The 14,318-nt window shown below is 45.4% G+C and overlaps 2 long non-coding RNA genes across 18 annotated transcripts; both read right to left on the bottom strand.

Annotated features, from left to right (window-relative positions):
* Nucleotides 1-1,595: 1,595 nt before the first annotated feature.
* LOC130379996 (uncharacterized) lies at nucleotides 1,596-7,831 on the bottom strand. 16 transcript variants are annotated; one of them, XR_008895190.1, is made up of 13 exons: nucleotides 7,116-7,831; nucleotides 6,886-6,966; nucleotides 6,711-6,789; nucleotides 6,527-6,638; nucleotides 6,210-6,297; nucleotides 5,833-5,991; nucleotides 5,035-5,428; nucleotides 4,860-4,938; nucleotides 4,674-4,785; nucleotides 4,360-4,447; nucleotides 3,175-4,141; nucleotides 2,684-2,827; nucleotides 1,596-2,500 (listed from the first exon to the last, which is right to left on the bottom strand). It is a non-coding gene; the product is annotated as an uncharacterized LOC130379996 (long non-coding RNA). The 16 variants fall into 16 exon arrangements; XR_008895186.1 differs by having other exon boundaries at nucleotides 1,597-2,500; nucleotides 5,035-5,991; nucleotides 7,116-7,279; nucleotides 7,684-7,831; XR_008895176.1 differs by having other exon boundaries at nucleotides 1,598-2,500; nucleotides 3,175-3,253; nucleotides 3,404-4,141; nucleotides 5,035-5,991.
* A 20-nt stretch (nucleotides 7,832-7,851) lies between these two features.
* On the bottom strand, nucleotides 7,852-14,104 carry LOC130379997 (uncharacterized). 2 transcript variants are annotated; one of them, XR_008895192.1, is made up of 6 exons: nucleotides 13,170-14,104; nucleotides 9,548-12,540; nucleotides 9,360-9,461; nucleotides 8,902-9,023; nucleotides 8,684-8,764; nucleotides 7,852-8,587 (listed from the first exon to the last, which is right to left on the bottom strand). It is a non-coding gene; the product is annotated as an uncharacterized LOC130379997 (long non-coding RNA). The 2 variants fall into 2 exon arrangements; XR_008895191.1 differs by having other exon boundaries at nucleotides 9,360-12,540.
* Nucleotides 14,105-14,318: the final 214 nt, after the last annotated feature.

Genomic DNA, 14,318 nt, shown 5'->3' with positions numbered 1-14,318 from the left:
AAAATGCTTTACGGCACAGACACACCCCCAAACATGGCACCGGCTAGATATAAACAGCCAGTTGCGAGGCAATTGTTGCATTCATCATGGATCAATCGACTGATAAGGGACCCAAGAGGCGACTGTCGGTGGAACAAAAGAAGAATAAAAAGAAGTTGGACCAGAAAAGAGACCAGACACGAGTGAAATGGGAACTATGCAACTTCTTTGGCTTGATTTACCTTAATATAACAGGCTAAGAGTCATTGCGATGGTTCTATTATACATTTTTCTTCGATTGTTCGTTGTTTCGACTCCCCCTTGCGCATCTTGGCGGAGCAATGGAATAGTTTTCTGCCGGCAACCCGCCGCCCACTCTCGTGGGAGTCTCGGGTCTCGCGAAGTAACGAATTGCTTTACGGCACAGACCCCCAAACACGGAACCGGCTCGATATAAATACAAGTAACTAAATGGGATTGTTACATTCATCATAGATCAGCCGACTAAAAAGAGACAGAGAAACCCAATGTCGGCGGAACAGAATAAGAGAAAAGGGAGACTGACCGACAGAGAGGCCAGACACGAGTAAACATTGGGCAAGCTTTTCAGGAATAGAGTGAACTGAAAGGAAAAGAAGTCTGCAAACTTTGCGAACTTTGTCTTCGTGGTGTTCTTGATGTTGATAGTCTCTGTACAAATGTGTTTGCTCAACCATTTTGTTGTGAGCCCTGTGTGTTTCATTTCCTTTGTTTCCATGGGTGTTTGCCGTTCGTCTGTCTCGTCCCCCAGATACAGGCTGAATCCCCGAATCCAGGTTCTTGTTTATTTAGATTATTACGTTGGCCAACACTCTTACACTGATTGTTCTGTTCAACCTAAAATAAAACAATTATAATCTAGGATATAAATTCTCCCCGTCAACTATAAAAAAGGATGGATTTATGTTTATTGCAATACAAATACAGTTTTAACAATGTATAACCTTGTCCGCACTTCATCTACTTCGGATATGGCTCTGTCATGCCAAATTTGTACCGGCTGCCAAATTTGCCAGGCAACGGACAACTGATTACGTAAGGGTTGTCCGTTGCCGGGCAGGTTTCAAAAAAACATTCGCGCTCATGTTGCCAAAGACGAAATAACATAATACAGATAACGGATGGCTAGATAACACTTGTTTTTACTTTATATTTGTATTGTATTGAATTGTTTAATCAAATTTAGCTAGTAAACTGAGTGTTTAAAGCGGGTTTCAAAAAACATTCGCGCTCATGTTGCCAAAGACGAAATAACATAATACAGAAAACGGATCGCTAGATAACACTTGTTTTTACTTTATATTTGTATTGTATTTAATTGTTTAATTAAATTTACCAAGTAAACTGAGTGTTTAAAGCAGGTCAAGGACGAAATAGCACAATACAGATAACGGACTAGTGCGAATGAACGAGCTTGAAGGTTCGCGAATGTTCGGGAACCTTTCACGTCATTCGACGCGATCGTCCGTTGCCAGGCAACGGACAACGCGATCATCTGTTGCCAGGCAGGTTTGGAATGGATTACGTATGGATGACGCGCCCGGTACAAATTTGGCAGCCGGTACAAATTTGGCATGACAGCTCCACGCATTCGCCGGCTTCTTTGAAAACAAATGCACATGGCTAGCGTAGAAGTGCATGGGGAAGGGTCGTCAACGAGTTGTTACGACAGTGTTGTAAAATATCTACTACGAAGCTGTAGGGGGCGCTGTGTAGAGAAAGGTGCGTGCCAAACCAAGAAAACAGCGAAGAAATTCCCGATCTTGCATAGTGGGCCTTTAAATACATGAATAGGCTTGAATTTAGTAGTAATATTGGGGTTTCCTATTTTTACAAAATGGATTATGTGAACATTGTTGAATAACAATCATGTATATCAATGTATTGCAGGAGTTTAGCTTGACATTAACCAAGTTAAAAGGACAAATAAATGAACCGCACCAAACATGTAGAAGTCAATGTGGGATTTTAATATTTAAACAAAAACACTTGACAGAAGTTTGATACAATTTTGTAAAGGGAAGCAGAGGAAAAGATTTTACCAAATGAATCTTTTCAAAATGTCACCACCATTCCGAAAGCAAGTCAAGAGGTTTGTGTAAAAGCAGTCCTCCCTGACCAGCTCTGTCCCTGACTCTAAACCCTGACTCTCAACCCTAACGCTAAACCCTCTGAGGGCAGGAAGACGCGCCTTCAGTATAAAAGGTTTAAACCACAGAGAAGGAAGAAAAGAGGAAGCAGTAGAGAGTAGTGAAGTAGTGAGGTTAGTGACAGATGTGAGGGAAAGGCGTGTGGAAGCACACGGTTACAAGTGGGGTCAAGAAGATCCCTCCCACTGGAGGCCATTGATCCATCAGCCTGGGACGAGGCTCAGGAGAACTGAGGAGACTGGACCAGCAGGATGTCAGGATCAGGGTGGGTTTAGCTCAGGTGTGTCTACCCCCGACCAAACAGGATCAGGTGAGGTTCAGCTCAGGTGTGTCTGCCCGGACCAAACAAGGACATTGATTAGGTTCAATATTCCAAAGATGCAACATTATCTGAACCAAAGATAATTCATTAAGGAGCAGGCAGGCTTTAACACGCCTTGCTCAAGGACACATCACTGTATTGAGGACTTGAACCCGGCACCATTGGTTTGAGAGTTGAACCCCCAACCCCCTACCTAGGCCACTTTGTCCAGATAATGCAAACTTATGAGGAATCCTTGATGGTAGAGTCCTGCTGGTCCTCAGGATTTGCCTTCCAGATGTACGGCTTCTCCATCAGTCCTCCAGATTCCTGGTCTGGTTACAAACGTAATTCGTCTCTAATGTAAGGTAACAAACAAAGTAGTAGTTTGTCTCTAATATCAGGTAACAAACACGGTAGTAGTTTGTCTCTAATGTAAGGTAACAAACACCGCAGCAGTTGGGCTCTAATGCAAGGTAACAAACACAGGAGTAGTTTGTCTCCAATATCAGGTAACAAACACAGTAGTAGTTTGTCTCTAATGTAAGGTCACAAACACAGGAGTAGTTGGGCTCTAATGGCACGTAACAAAGTAGCAGCTGTAGTTTGTCTGGTAAACAAACACGATAGTATGCCGTAACTTGTACTGGACAAACTAATCCTGCGTTACAACAAGTCCACTCTTTTTTTTTTAGGCAAACTTACGAGGATCCTGGTTGGTGGAGTGATGCCGTCCTACAGAGTCTTGGCTCCTCCATCAGCTCTCCTCAGCCAGAGTCCTGGTCTGGAACAAACAGCAGAAGTCTTGCTTCAACATGTGGTAAAACAGATGTAGTCGTCTGGTATATTGTTACAAACGCCGGTGGTTTGTGGTAGAAGTATTCTACGAGAAGTGGCAGTGAGTTTGATGTCACAGAGTCAGGCTCCATCTAACCCACGACAGACATCCTCCACCAGGCAGGGCCGTCAGCACGGCTCCTCCACCAGGCAGGGCCGTCAGCACGGCTCCTCCACCAGGCAGGGCCGTCAGCACGGCTCCTCCACCAGGCAGGGCCGTCAGCCCGGCTCCTCCATCCGCTCTTTCAGCACGGCTCCACCATCAGCTCCTTCAGCCATGGATACCTGGTCTGGTTACAAACACAGAAGTTTAATACATATTTTTGTAAAGCAAAAAAAGAGGAAAACATTTTCCCAAATTGTCACCACCATTCAGAATGCAAGTGAAAAGGTTTATGTAAAACCAGCCCTCCCTGACCAGCTCTGTCCCTGACTCTAAACCCTGACTCTCAACCCTAACGCTGAACCCTCTGAGGACAGGAAGACGCTCCTTCAGTGTAAATGTTCAAGGAGACACTCCTTCAGAGTAAAGGTTCGAACCACGGAGAAGGAAGAAGGAGAAGGAGTAGAGAGTAGTGAAGTAATGAGGTTAGTGACAGACGTGAGGGAAAGGCGTGTGGAAGCACACGGCTACATGTGGGGTCAAGAAGATCACTCCCACTGGAGGTCATTGATACATCAGCCTCAGACCGCCGAGCGCAGCATGTCTTCTGGAGGAAGAGGCTCAGATGAACTGAGGAGACGGGACCAGCAGGATGTCCGGATCAGGTGGGTTCAGCTCAGGTGCGTCTGCCCCCGACCAAACAGGATCAGGTGAGGTTCAGCTCATGTGTGTCTGCCCGGACCAAACAAGGACATTGATTAGGTTCAATATTCAAAAGATGCAACATTATCTGAACCAAAGAGACGTCATTAAGGAGCAGGCAGGCTTTAGGGCGCCTTGCTCAAGGACGTATCACTGTATTCTGAGGACTTGAACCCGGCACCATTGGTTTGAGAGTTGAACCCCCAACCCCCTACCTAGTCCACTATATCCAGATAATGCAAACTTACGAGGAATCCTTGATGGTAGAGTCCTGATCGTCCTCAGGATTTGCCTTCCAGATGTACAGCTTCTCCGTCAGTCCTCCAGATTCCTGGTCTGGTTACAAACGTAATTTGTCTCTATTGTAAGGTCACAAACACAGTAGTAGTTGGTCTCTAATGTAAGGTCACAAACACAGGAGTAGTTGGGCTCTAATGGCGCGTAGCAAAGTAGCAGCTGTAGTTTGTCTGGTAAACAAACACGATAGTATGCCGTAATTTGTACTGGACAAACTAATCCTGCGTTACAACAAGTCCACTCTTTTTTTTTTAGGCAAACTTACGAGGATCCTGGTTGGTGGAGTGATGTCGTCCTACAGAGTCTTGGCTCCTCCATCAGCTCTCCTCAGCCAGAGTCCTGGTCTGGAACAAACAGCGCGAGTCTGGCCCTAAAGTCTGGTAACAAACATATAGTTTGAGAGATTTTTAAGCCCTTTATTTCCCCTTTGTTTTGGTTCATACAAACTTACAATCCTTGTTGGTAGAGTGATGGTCATCCTCCAGATTCACGGCTCCCCTACCAGCTGGCCTCCGCTCCAGAAACACGTTCTAGTAAGAAATCACAGCGGTAGTTGGTTAACGCATGTCAAAGTAACAGCTCTATTTTGCCCTTTAGGTCAACCATGTAAGTAAATACAAACTTACGAAGAATCCTTGTTGGTCGATTCCTAGTTGTCCTCCAGCATCTCAGCTCCTCCATCTGCTCTCCTCAGACAGAGTCCTGGTCTGGAACAAACAGCAGAAGTCTTGCTTCAACATGTGGTAAAACAGATGTAGTCGTCTGGTATATTGTTACAAACGCCGGTGGTTTGTGGTAGCAGTATTCTACGAGAAGTGGCAGTGAGTGTGATGTCACAGAGTCAGGCTCCATCTACCCCACGACAGACATCCTCCACCAGGCAGGGCCGTCAGCACGGCTCCTCCACCAGGCAGGGCCGTCAGCACGGCTCCTCCACCAGGCAGGGCCGTCAGCACGGCTCCTCCATCCGCTCTTTCAGCACGGCTCCACCATCAGCTCCTTCAGCCATGGATACCTGGTCTGGTTACAAACACAGAAGTTTAATACATATTTTTGTAAAGCAAAAAAAGAGGAAAACATTTTCCCAAATTAATCTTTTCAAAATGTCACCACCATTCAGAAAGCAAGTGAAAAGGTTTATGTAAAACCAGCCCTCCCTGACCAGCTCTGTCCCTGACTCTAAACCCTGACTCTCAACCCTAACGCTGAACCCTCCGAGGACAGAAAGACGCTCCTTCAGTGTAAAGGTTCAAGGAGACACTCCTTCAGAGTAAAGGTTCGAACCACGGAGAAGGAAGAAGAAGGAGAAGGAGTAGAGAGTAGTGAAGTAATGAGGTTAGTGACAGACGTGAGGGAAAGGCGTGTGGAAGCACACGGCTACATGTGGGGTCAAGAAGATCACTCCCACTGGAGGTCATTGATACATCAGCCTCAGACCGCCGAGCTCAGCATGTCTTCTGGAGGAAGAGGCTCAGATGAACTGAGGAGACGGGACCAGCAGGATGTCCGGATCAGGTGGGGTTCAGCTCAGGTGCGTCTGCCCCCGACCAAACAGGATCAGGTGAGGTTCAGCTCATGTGTGTCTGCCCGGACCAAACAAGGACATTGATTAGGTTCAATATTCAAAAAATGCAACATTATCTGAACCAAAGAGACGTCATTAAGGAGCAGGCAGGCTTTAGGGCGCCTTGCTCAAGGACGTATCACTGTATTCTGAGGACTTGAACCCGGCACCATTGGTTTGAGAGTTGAACCCCCAACCCCCTACCTAGTCCACTATATCCAGATAATGCAAACTTACGAGGAATCCTTGATGGTAGAGTCCTGATCGTCCTCAGGATTTGCCTTCTAGATGTACAGCTTCTCCGTCAGTCCTCCAGATTCCTGGTCTGGTTACAAACGTAATTTGTCTCTATTGTAAGGTCACAAACACAGTAGTAGTTGGTCTCTAATGTAAGGTCACAAACACAGGAGTAGTTGGGCTCTAATGGCGCGTAACAAAGTAGCAGCTGTAGTTTGTCTGGTAAACAAACACGATAGTATGCCGTAACTTGTACTGGACAAACTAATCCTGCGTTACAACAAGTCCACTCTTTTTTTTTTTTTAGGCAAACTTACGAGGATCCTGGTTGGTGGAGTGATGTCGTCCTACAGAGTCTTGGCTCCTCCATCAGCTCTCCTCAGCCAGAGTCCTGGTCTGGAACAAACAGCGCGAGTCTGGCCCTAAAGTCTGGTAACAAACATAGTTTGAGAGATTTTTAAGCCCTTTATTTCCCCTTTGTTTTGGTTAATACAAACTTACAATCCTTGTTGGTAGAGTGATGGTCATCCTCCAGATTCACGGCTCCCCTACCAGCTGGCCTCCGCTCCAGAAACACGTTCTAGTAAGAAATCACAGCGGTAGTTGGTTAACGCATGTCAAAGTAACAGCTCTATTTTGCCCTTTAGGTCAACCATGTAAGTAAATACAAACTTACGAAGAATCCTTGTTGGTCGATTCCTAGTTGTCCTCCAGCATCTCAGCTCCTCCATCTGCTCTCCTCAGACAGAGTCCTGGTCTGGAACAAACAGCAGAAGTCTTGCTTCAACATGTGGTAAAACAGATGTAGTCGTCTGGTATATTGTTACAAACGCCGGTGGTTTGTGGTAGCAGTATTCTACGAGAAGTGGCAGTGAGTGTGATGTCACAGAGTCAGGCTCCATCTACCCCACGACAGACATCCTCCACCAGGCAGGGCCGTCAGCACGGCTCCTCCACCAGGCAGGGCCGTCTGCACGGCTCCTCCACCAGGCAGGGCCGTCAGCACGGCTCCTCCATCCGCTCTTTCAGCACGGCTCCACCATCAGCTCCTTCAGCCATGGATACCTGGTCTGGTTACAAACACAGAAGTTTAATACATATTTTTGTAAAGCAAAAAAAGAGGAAAACATTTTCCCAAATTAATCTTTTCAAAATGTCACCACCATTCAGAAAGCAAGTGAAAAGGTTTATGTAAAACCAGCCCTCCCTGACCAGCTCTGTCCCTGACTCTAAACCCTGACTCTCAACCCTAACGCTGAACCCTCTGAGGACAGGAAGACGCTCCTTCAGTGTAAAGGTTCAAGGAGATTCTCCTTCAGAGTAAAGGTTCGAACCACGGAGAAGGAAGAAGAAGGAGAAGGAGTAGAGAGTAGTGAAGTAATGAGGTTAGTGACAGACGTGAGGGAAAGGCGTGTGGAAGCACACGGCTACATGTGGGGTCAAGAAGATCACTCCCACTGGAGGTCATTGATACATCAGCCTCAGACCGCCGAGCTCAGCATGTCTTCTGGAGGAAGAGGCTCAGATGAACTGAGGAGACGGGACCAGCAGGATGTCCGGATCAGGTGGGGTTCAGCTCAGGTGCGTCTGCCCCCGACCAAACAGGATCAGGTGAGGTTCAGCTCATGCGTGTTTGCCCGGACAAAACAAGGACATTGATTAGGTTCAATATTCAAAAGATGCAACATTATCTGAACCAAAGAGACGTCATTAAGGAGCAGGCAGGCTTTAGGGCGCCTTGCTCAAGGACGTATCACTGTATTCTGAGGACTTGAACCCGGCACCATTGGTTTGAGAGTTGAACCCCCAACCCCCTACCTAGTCCACTATATCCAGATAATGCAAACTTACGAGGAATCCTTGATGGTAGAGTCCTGATCGTCCTCAGGATTTGCCTTCCAGATGTACAGCTTCTCCGTCAGTCCTCCAGATTCCTGGTCTGGTTACAAACGTAATTTGTCTCTATTGTAAGGTCACAAACACAGTAGTAGTTGGTCTCTAATGTAAGGTCACAAACACAGGAGTAGTTGGGATCTAATGGCGCGTTACAAAGTAGCAGCTGTAGTTTGTCTGGTAACCAACCACAGTACTAGTACGCCTTAACTTCTACTGGACAAACTAATCCTGCATTAAGTCCACTCTGCTTACTTTATGGCTCCCCATCAGCTCTCCTCAGCCAGAGTCCTGGTCTGAAACAAAAAGCGCAAGTCTGGTCCCAATGTCTGGTAACAAACTTGTAGTTTGTCTTAATTTTAAGCCCTTTATTTCCACTTTGTGGATACAGGTTAATACAAACTTACAATCTTTGTTGGTAGAGTGACGTCATCCTCCAGATTCACGGCTCCCCCATCAGCTCGCCTCCGCTCCAGAAACACGTTCTAGTAAGAAAACACAGCGGTAGTTTGTTAACGCATGTCAAAGTAACAGCTCTATTTTGCCCTTTAGTTCAACCATGTAAGCAAATACAAACTTACGAGGAATCCTTGTTGGTTGATTCCTAGTTGTCCTCCAGCGTCTCAGCCCCTCCATCTGCTCTCCTCAGAAAGAGTCCTGGTCTGGAACAAAGAGCAGAAGTCTTGCTTCAATGTGTGGTAAAACGGATGTAGTCGTCTGGTATATTGGTACAAACGCCGGTGGTTTGTGGTAGCGGTATTCTACGAGAAGTGGCAGTGAGTGTGATGGTCACTTCTACCCCACGACAGACATCCTCCACCAGGCAGGGCCTCCGTCAGCTCCTCCACCAGGCAGGGCTTTCAGCATGGCTCCTCCACCAGGCAGGGCCTCCATCAGCTCCTTCAGCCATGGATTCCTGGTCTGGTTACAAACACACTTGGTCTCAGCAGTAAATCACCTTGGGGCGCAATACACCCCACCTCCTGCATCTGAGGTTCACTTGTAAAATGGAAGACTAATTTAAAACATATTTAAACACTTAAATTAGACAACGTCTGCAGATTTTTGCGTTCAGCAATTCATCCACTACGGTCATAGCAGCACCAGAAACAATAATGGCTCATATGACTCCTACACAAAACCGGTATGAATTAACTCAAATCACAGCTTGGCACAGATGTAAAGTCATAAGTTGATCAAAACCAGACCTAAACCTCTGAGGATTTTAGTGTTTCAGATGAGCTTGGTGATGGTTACCCTCTGGTCCGGTGCTGCAGGCCCCTGGTCTCCAGCCTCAGTCTCCGGTCCATCCTGGCACCACAAGCCTCCGGTCCCAAGCCTCTCAGCCTCACCTTTGAGCTACAGCAGGAGGTTTATATCAGCAAGTAACAGTGAAGTAACAATGAACACTAAGAAGTATCAATATTAAATCAAATTTACTCAACTTGTCTTCCACCTTGAAATGATTTTCAGCCTTCACCAAAAATTGGGCCGCAAGTAGAACGCCGTTTTGTACGCAGCGAGAGTCCCGTCAACGTGGTTAAAAGTACGGCGCAACCATCGGAAATTAACATATTGTACGAAATTCGTGTCAGTGTTCTTATGGTTGTCAAGACTACAACTTTCTATGCTAACCATTGGGACTAAATCAAGTGACCGCACTCAGAACCGTCCACGGCGGGAAGCACAAACCGTCCGACTGGAATCCGAACATTCCAGCCGGAACCAACCAAAGAAAAAACGTAACCAGTGCCTCACCTTGAGCTGAACGGAGGAAGATCCTGAAGTCCAGCGATGGTCTTCATTAAAATACAGCCAACAGACTTACCTTGAGGGGATCTGTTTGTTGCTGTTGGTCATTAATACTATTCAGTGTAACATTACATTATTATGCACCCAGTGTGTACAAGTTATAATCACTCAAAACCATACGAAGAACCAAACTACCATGCACAACAACTTTAAACCTAAAATCCTGGAATCATTCAATGCAAAACCGTGTCTACATTTTACAATTATCTAGATTATTCAGGGTACAAACCAGAGAAAATCTAAACGTTGAGCTCACAGAGAGCCGACCATAGCCCTGCAACGTCACCCTGACCGCCTCATCACCAACAGCAAATCATGCCAGCCAGCCAACGCATGTACATTTCAAGTGAGCATCCGAGTGAAAGGACTGCCCATATTAAAAATAAGCCAAATTCCTGACTTTTCCAACCATCTTCATGGTTTAAAGATTTAGACTTGACATTCCATTACGTTCTAATCCCCTTAGTCTGCTCCCTCGTTACTTATAAAACACTACATCTCCATCCCAAGAGTGTTGCATCCTACTCATGGGGGTGTGGTCTGAGTGAGCAGAGATGCATGCTGGGATACAGTGCCGTCTGAAGTCTTCAGTTCTATAGAAACGCCCCTCAGGAGAAACCAAGTGTTTGTGAATCTGTCGTGACATCAGTTACATGAGCTGGAATATCCTTCAAGATGGCGCCAGGATTCTGAGAGGAGAAAGGCCAAGAGGAAGATGTGTGGGTTCTTCCTCTCAGCCAGTGGAACACACCAACGGTCTTCATCAGAGTACCATGGAACACTTTGAAACATTCTCCTCTTTACATCTTGAAGCCCCAGTGAAGGTTTCCTTACCTCCTCAGCTGAAGAGCACAACTTCAGCTCGAAGAGCGCACTAGATGGAGTTCCCGGATTGGTTCTGATTTAAGGGAACCAATTGTTCAGCTAGTCCTGTCCGAGACAATTAGAGTTCAGCCTGAGAAGACGTGCAACTGAGAGCAAGACAAGATCCACAGGGCTCTCCATCAATCCAGGCTGGTAGGAAGAGCCGTCTCATTACAGGTCTGAAGGTCATCTTGAATATCCATTTAGGTCCCTTTCCAACGTCACACTCTCCTTGTGGAATTCCTTTTGGTGTCCATCCTCCATTGATCCTGATTGGTGTAGTCCTAGTTTGAAGTCACTGATCTGAACACGCCGCTTGCATCCTTTTACCCTTGATTTGGATACTCTCCTTCCTGCCCAGTGTGTTGGATCTCGCTCCGGAGCATCGCTCAGGGCTCTTCATGTCTACTGGAGGCCCTTAAGTAAACGTGTGGCCGTCCATCAGGTATGATTTATTTGCCCACTCCAATATCCCAAGCCAATCACACAGACCCCCGTATGAACATTATCACTGTCAAAGCAAGCCGGACACACACACACACACACACACACACACACACACACACACACAGAACCCAGGACAGGCACGTAGAACCCCATACCAGGTGTGAGTGGGAGACACACACACACCCACACACACAGTAGAACCCTAGCGATGAAAAAATCCATCTCATGTCAAACCCAAACACACACACAACACTGATCCATAAAAGGCCAAACAATCATGCAGGGTAAAAACCTCATGCCAAATAACGTTCCATCATCCAACCCCAGCTCTCCTGCCAGGGCACCCAGAACAGAACAACCAATGTCTCCAGAGAAGTTAATTGTGTGCAACATTTTTCAGTGGCGTCCCACATTGGTGATAGATTATGCTTGGCGTCTCCAAAATGTGTCCCAGGTTGATTCAACGTTTCTGAAGTCATTTCTTTGTAGTCCAGTGGTTTCCTGAATGAGGGGCCTTCACAGATGCAAACAGTGCAGCTTTAATCAGCCTGAGGACAGGAAGGAAGTCATCTCTTCAGAAGACCACTCAGTGGAGGGGGGTTGGCTCTTGAGGAGCAGGATCCATATGGGGATGGCCCCAAATAAGACCTTCTTGGAAATTAAACTTTTCATGAGGACTCACGATGCATGGAGGGGACTGTTGAATGTGTTCCATGGTTCTCTCTGTCAGACTGAAGTTGTGTTTCAGCTGTTGAGATGAGGAGCCCCCTCATCTCCCCCTGGCGTTTCTCCTTCTGAATCCCGTCTCCATCTTAAAGAACATTCCAGTCCATGTAACTGACGTCACGACGGTTTCTGAAACACTTGGTTTCCCCTGAGGGGGCGTGCCTACAGACCTGTAGAATTCAGACAGCTCTGTATCCCAGTATGCACCTCCGCTCACTCAGACCACACCCTCATCAGTAAAGCAACACTCGTGTGTTGAAGATGCAGAGCTCAGGAAAGTAGCTGGAAAGAAGACTTAAGACATCAGAACCCAACCAATTACTCCAGCTTACAACAATAACTTGGATCTCGTAACCATTTTAAAAAAAACATTAAAACCAACATAAACCAAACACCTAAGAAACCAATGAACCAATAAAACATCCTTACTACTCAGATCAACCTTTAGCCAACGGGTTAACTCACCAGGAAGCAAAAATACATCAATGTGCCCAAGAGTAATGAGAAATTAATGACTTACAGTTTGCAGTTCATCTTCATGGTTAAGTTGGGATACTCACAGAACTTCAGTTAAATATCCATGATAGACCTTTGAAGGAAGGAACAGTTTACTCAAGGTCCAAATTTCAAATGAGTTAAACCACTACAATCCCCTTCACACATTATCAGTGATTTATATTCAACATACACATCACATCAGTTGTGCTTTTTTAATTAAAGGGATGAGTCGGATTTGACTGATTTAGATTCATACTTCAAAACGAAAAAAATCTTTATTCAATTCACCTTACTGTGTGCGCGAGTGAGTGTGTTTGTGTGAGTGAGTGAGGAGGAAGCTTTCATCAAAGAGACCAGAGAGACTAAATCACTGGTTATAGGGGACCTTTCATACCACCAGGTGTGAGTTTGATTAGCCATTACAAGCAGGTTTGAAAATGTGCAGCATTGTGACATCACTAGTGGGCGTGTCCTCCTAGATGTGTGCTGGATAGATCTACCAGCCTACCCAGTGGATGCTTTATTGCGCATTCAAACTTTTTCATAATGCTTTATCTAAATAAACGAAATACACGGTTTATTATAGCTACCTGACTCCTATGCTGTTTATCCCCAAACATCTAAAGTTCCAGTCAAGTTATTGCAGAGTAAAATAAATGCACATTAAACTCAATCACTGAATGCATTTAACCATAATTTACAACATAATGGCATAATCACCTCAGTAGATAGCATCACAGACAACCTCTTCTGGCAACAGCATACAGCAGACTTTCAGAAAGACAGCAGCTCACCCCTTTTATACCCCATGGCCCCTCCCACTAGACAGGCCCAATCAACAGGGGGATTATAATACTGTGGCATTTTGCAAATCAACCATGAATAAACTCATCAAAAATACAGCATGCGTGTTAAAGTTCATTTCATCTTGTAGATCAGTGATTTTCACAAGTGCATTTAGGCTAGTTGCTCATTAATGTCCAATGTCAATGTCCAGTGTACTCCTTTGACACAAGGAAAATTGGTTTGGCCCAAATTGGGCCAATCAGTGCCAGCAGGTGTTTCCTGACGCCATATTTAAAGCCCTCAGCCCCACCCTGACTCTTTTAGTCTGCAGTACAGAGCCATGATGAGAGGGAGAGATTGTTTGTGAGTGTTGCTTGAATAAATAGCTTGAATATACTGTATGCTTGAAGGTTTGCTGTTCATACACTATCCATCAATGTGCGCTATTGATAGGCAGTTAAACAGACAGGGACAGTGGTCAAACTGTCACATCACCTCCCTCCTCTCCAGGAACTGCAAGTTCAGGAAGGCGGGACAGGTAATCGGCAAGCAAGTTCGTTTTTCCAGCTCTGTAAGTAATATTGAAGCAATATGGCTGTAATGCCAAGTACCATCTGGTGACACAGGAGTTCTTATCCCTCATGGAGTTGATCCAGCTCAATGCCCGGTGGTCCATTTCCAAATCAAAGTTCCGTCCAAGTAGATAATACCGAAGGCTGTCCAATGCCCACTTGATGGCAAGACATTCCAAGGGAAGGCAAGGCATATTTATTTGTATAGCACATTTCATACACGTGGCAATTCAATGTGCTTCAAACAAATGCAAAATGAAAAAATAAAATGAATAAATAAAATAAAGTACAAATTTGGAACCATACACAATTTTAGCAAAGTCAAATGTAAAATATAGATGGAATACCAACAGCAAAGAGTTGATTTAAAAGTAAAAATGGAGAAAATAGAAAAAAGATGTATAAAAACAATGTGCATTAACTTCCGAAAGCATCTAAAAAGAGTTTGGTCTTAACTCTTGTTTTAAAAATGGTGACAGTGGGGGAGTTTTTGATGGTCTCTGGAAGCTGG

Source organism: Gadus chalcogrammus, chromosome 3, assembly GCF_026213295.1.
Source record: "Gadus chalcogrammus isolate NIFS_2021 chromosome 3, NIFS_Gcha_1.0, whole genome shotgun sequence".
NCBI lineage: Eukaryota > Metazoa > Chordata > Actinopteri > Gadiformes > Gadidae > Gadus > Gadus chalcogrammus.
This window is presented reverse-complemented; position numbering and strand designations above follow the sequence as displayed.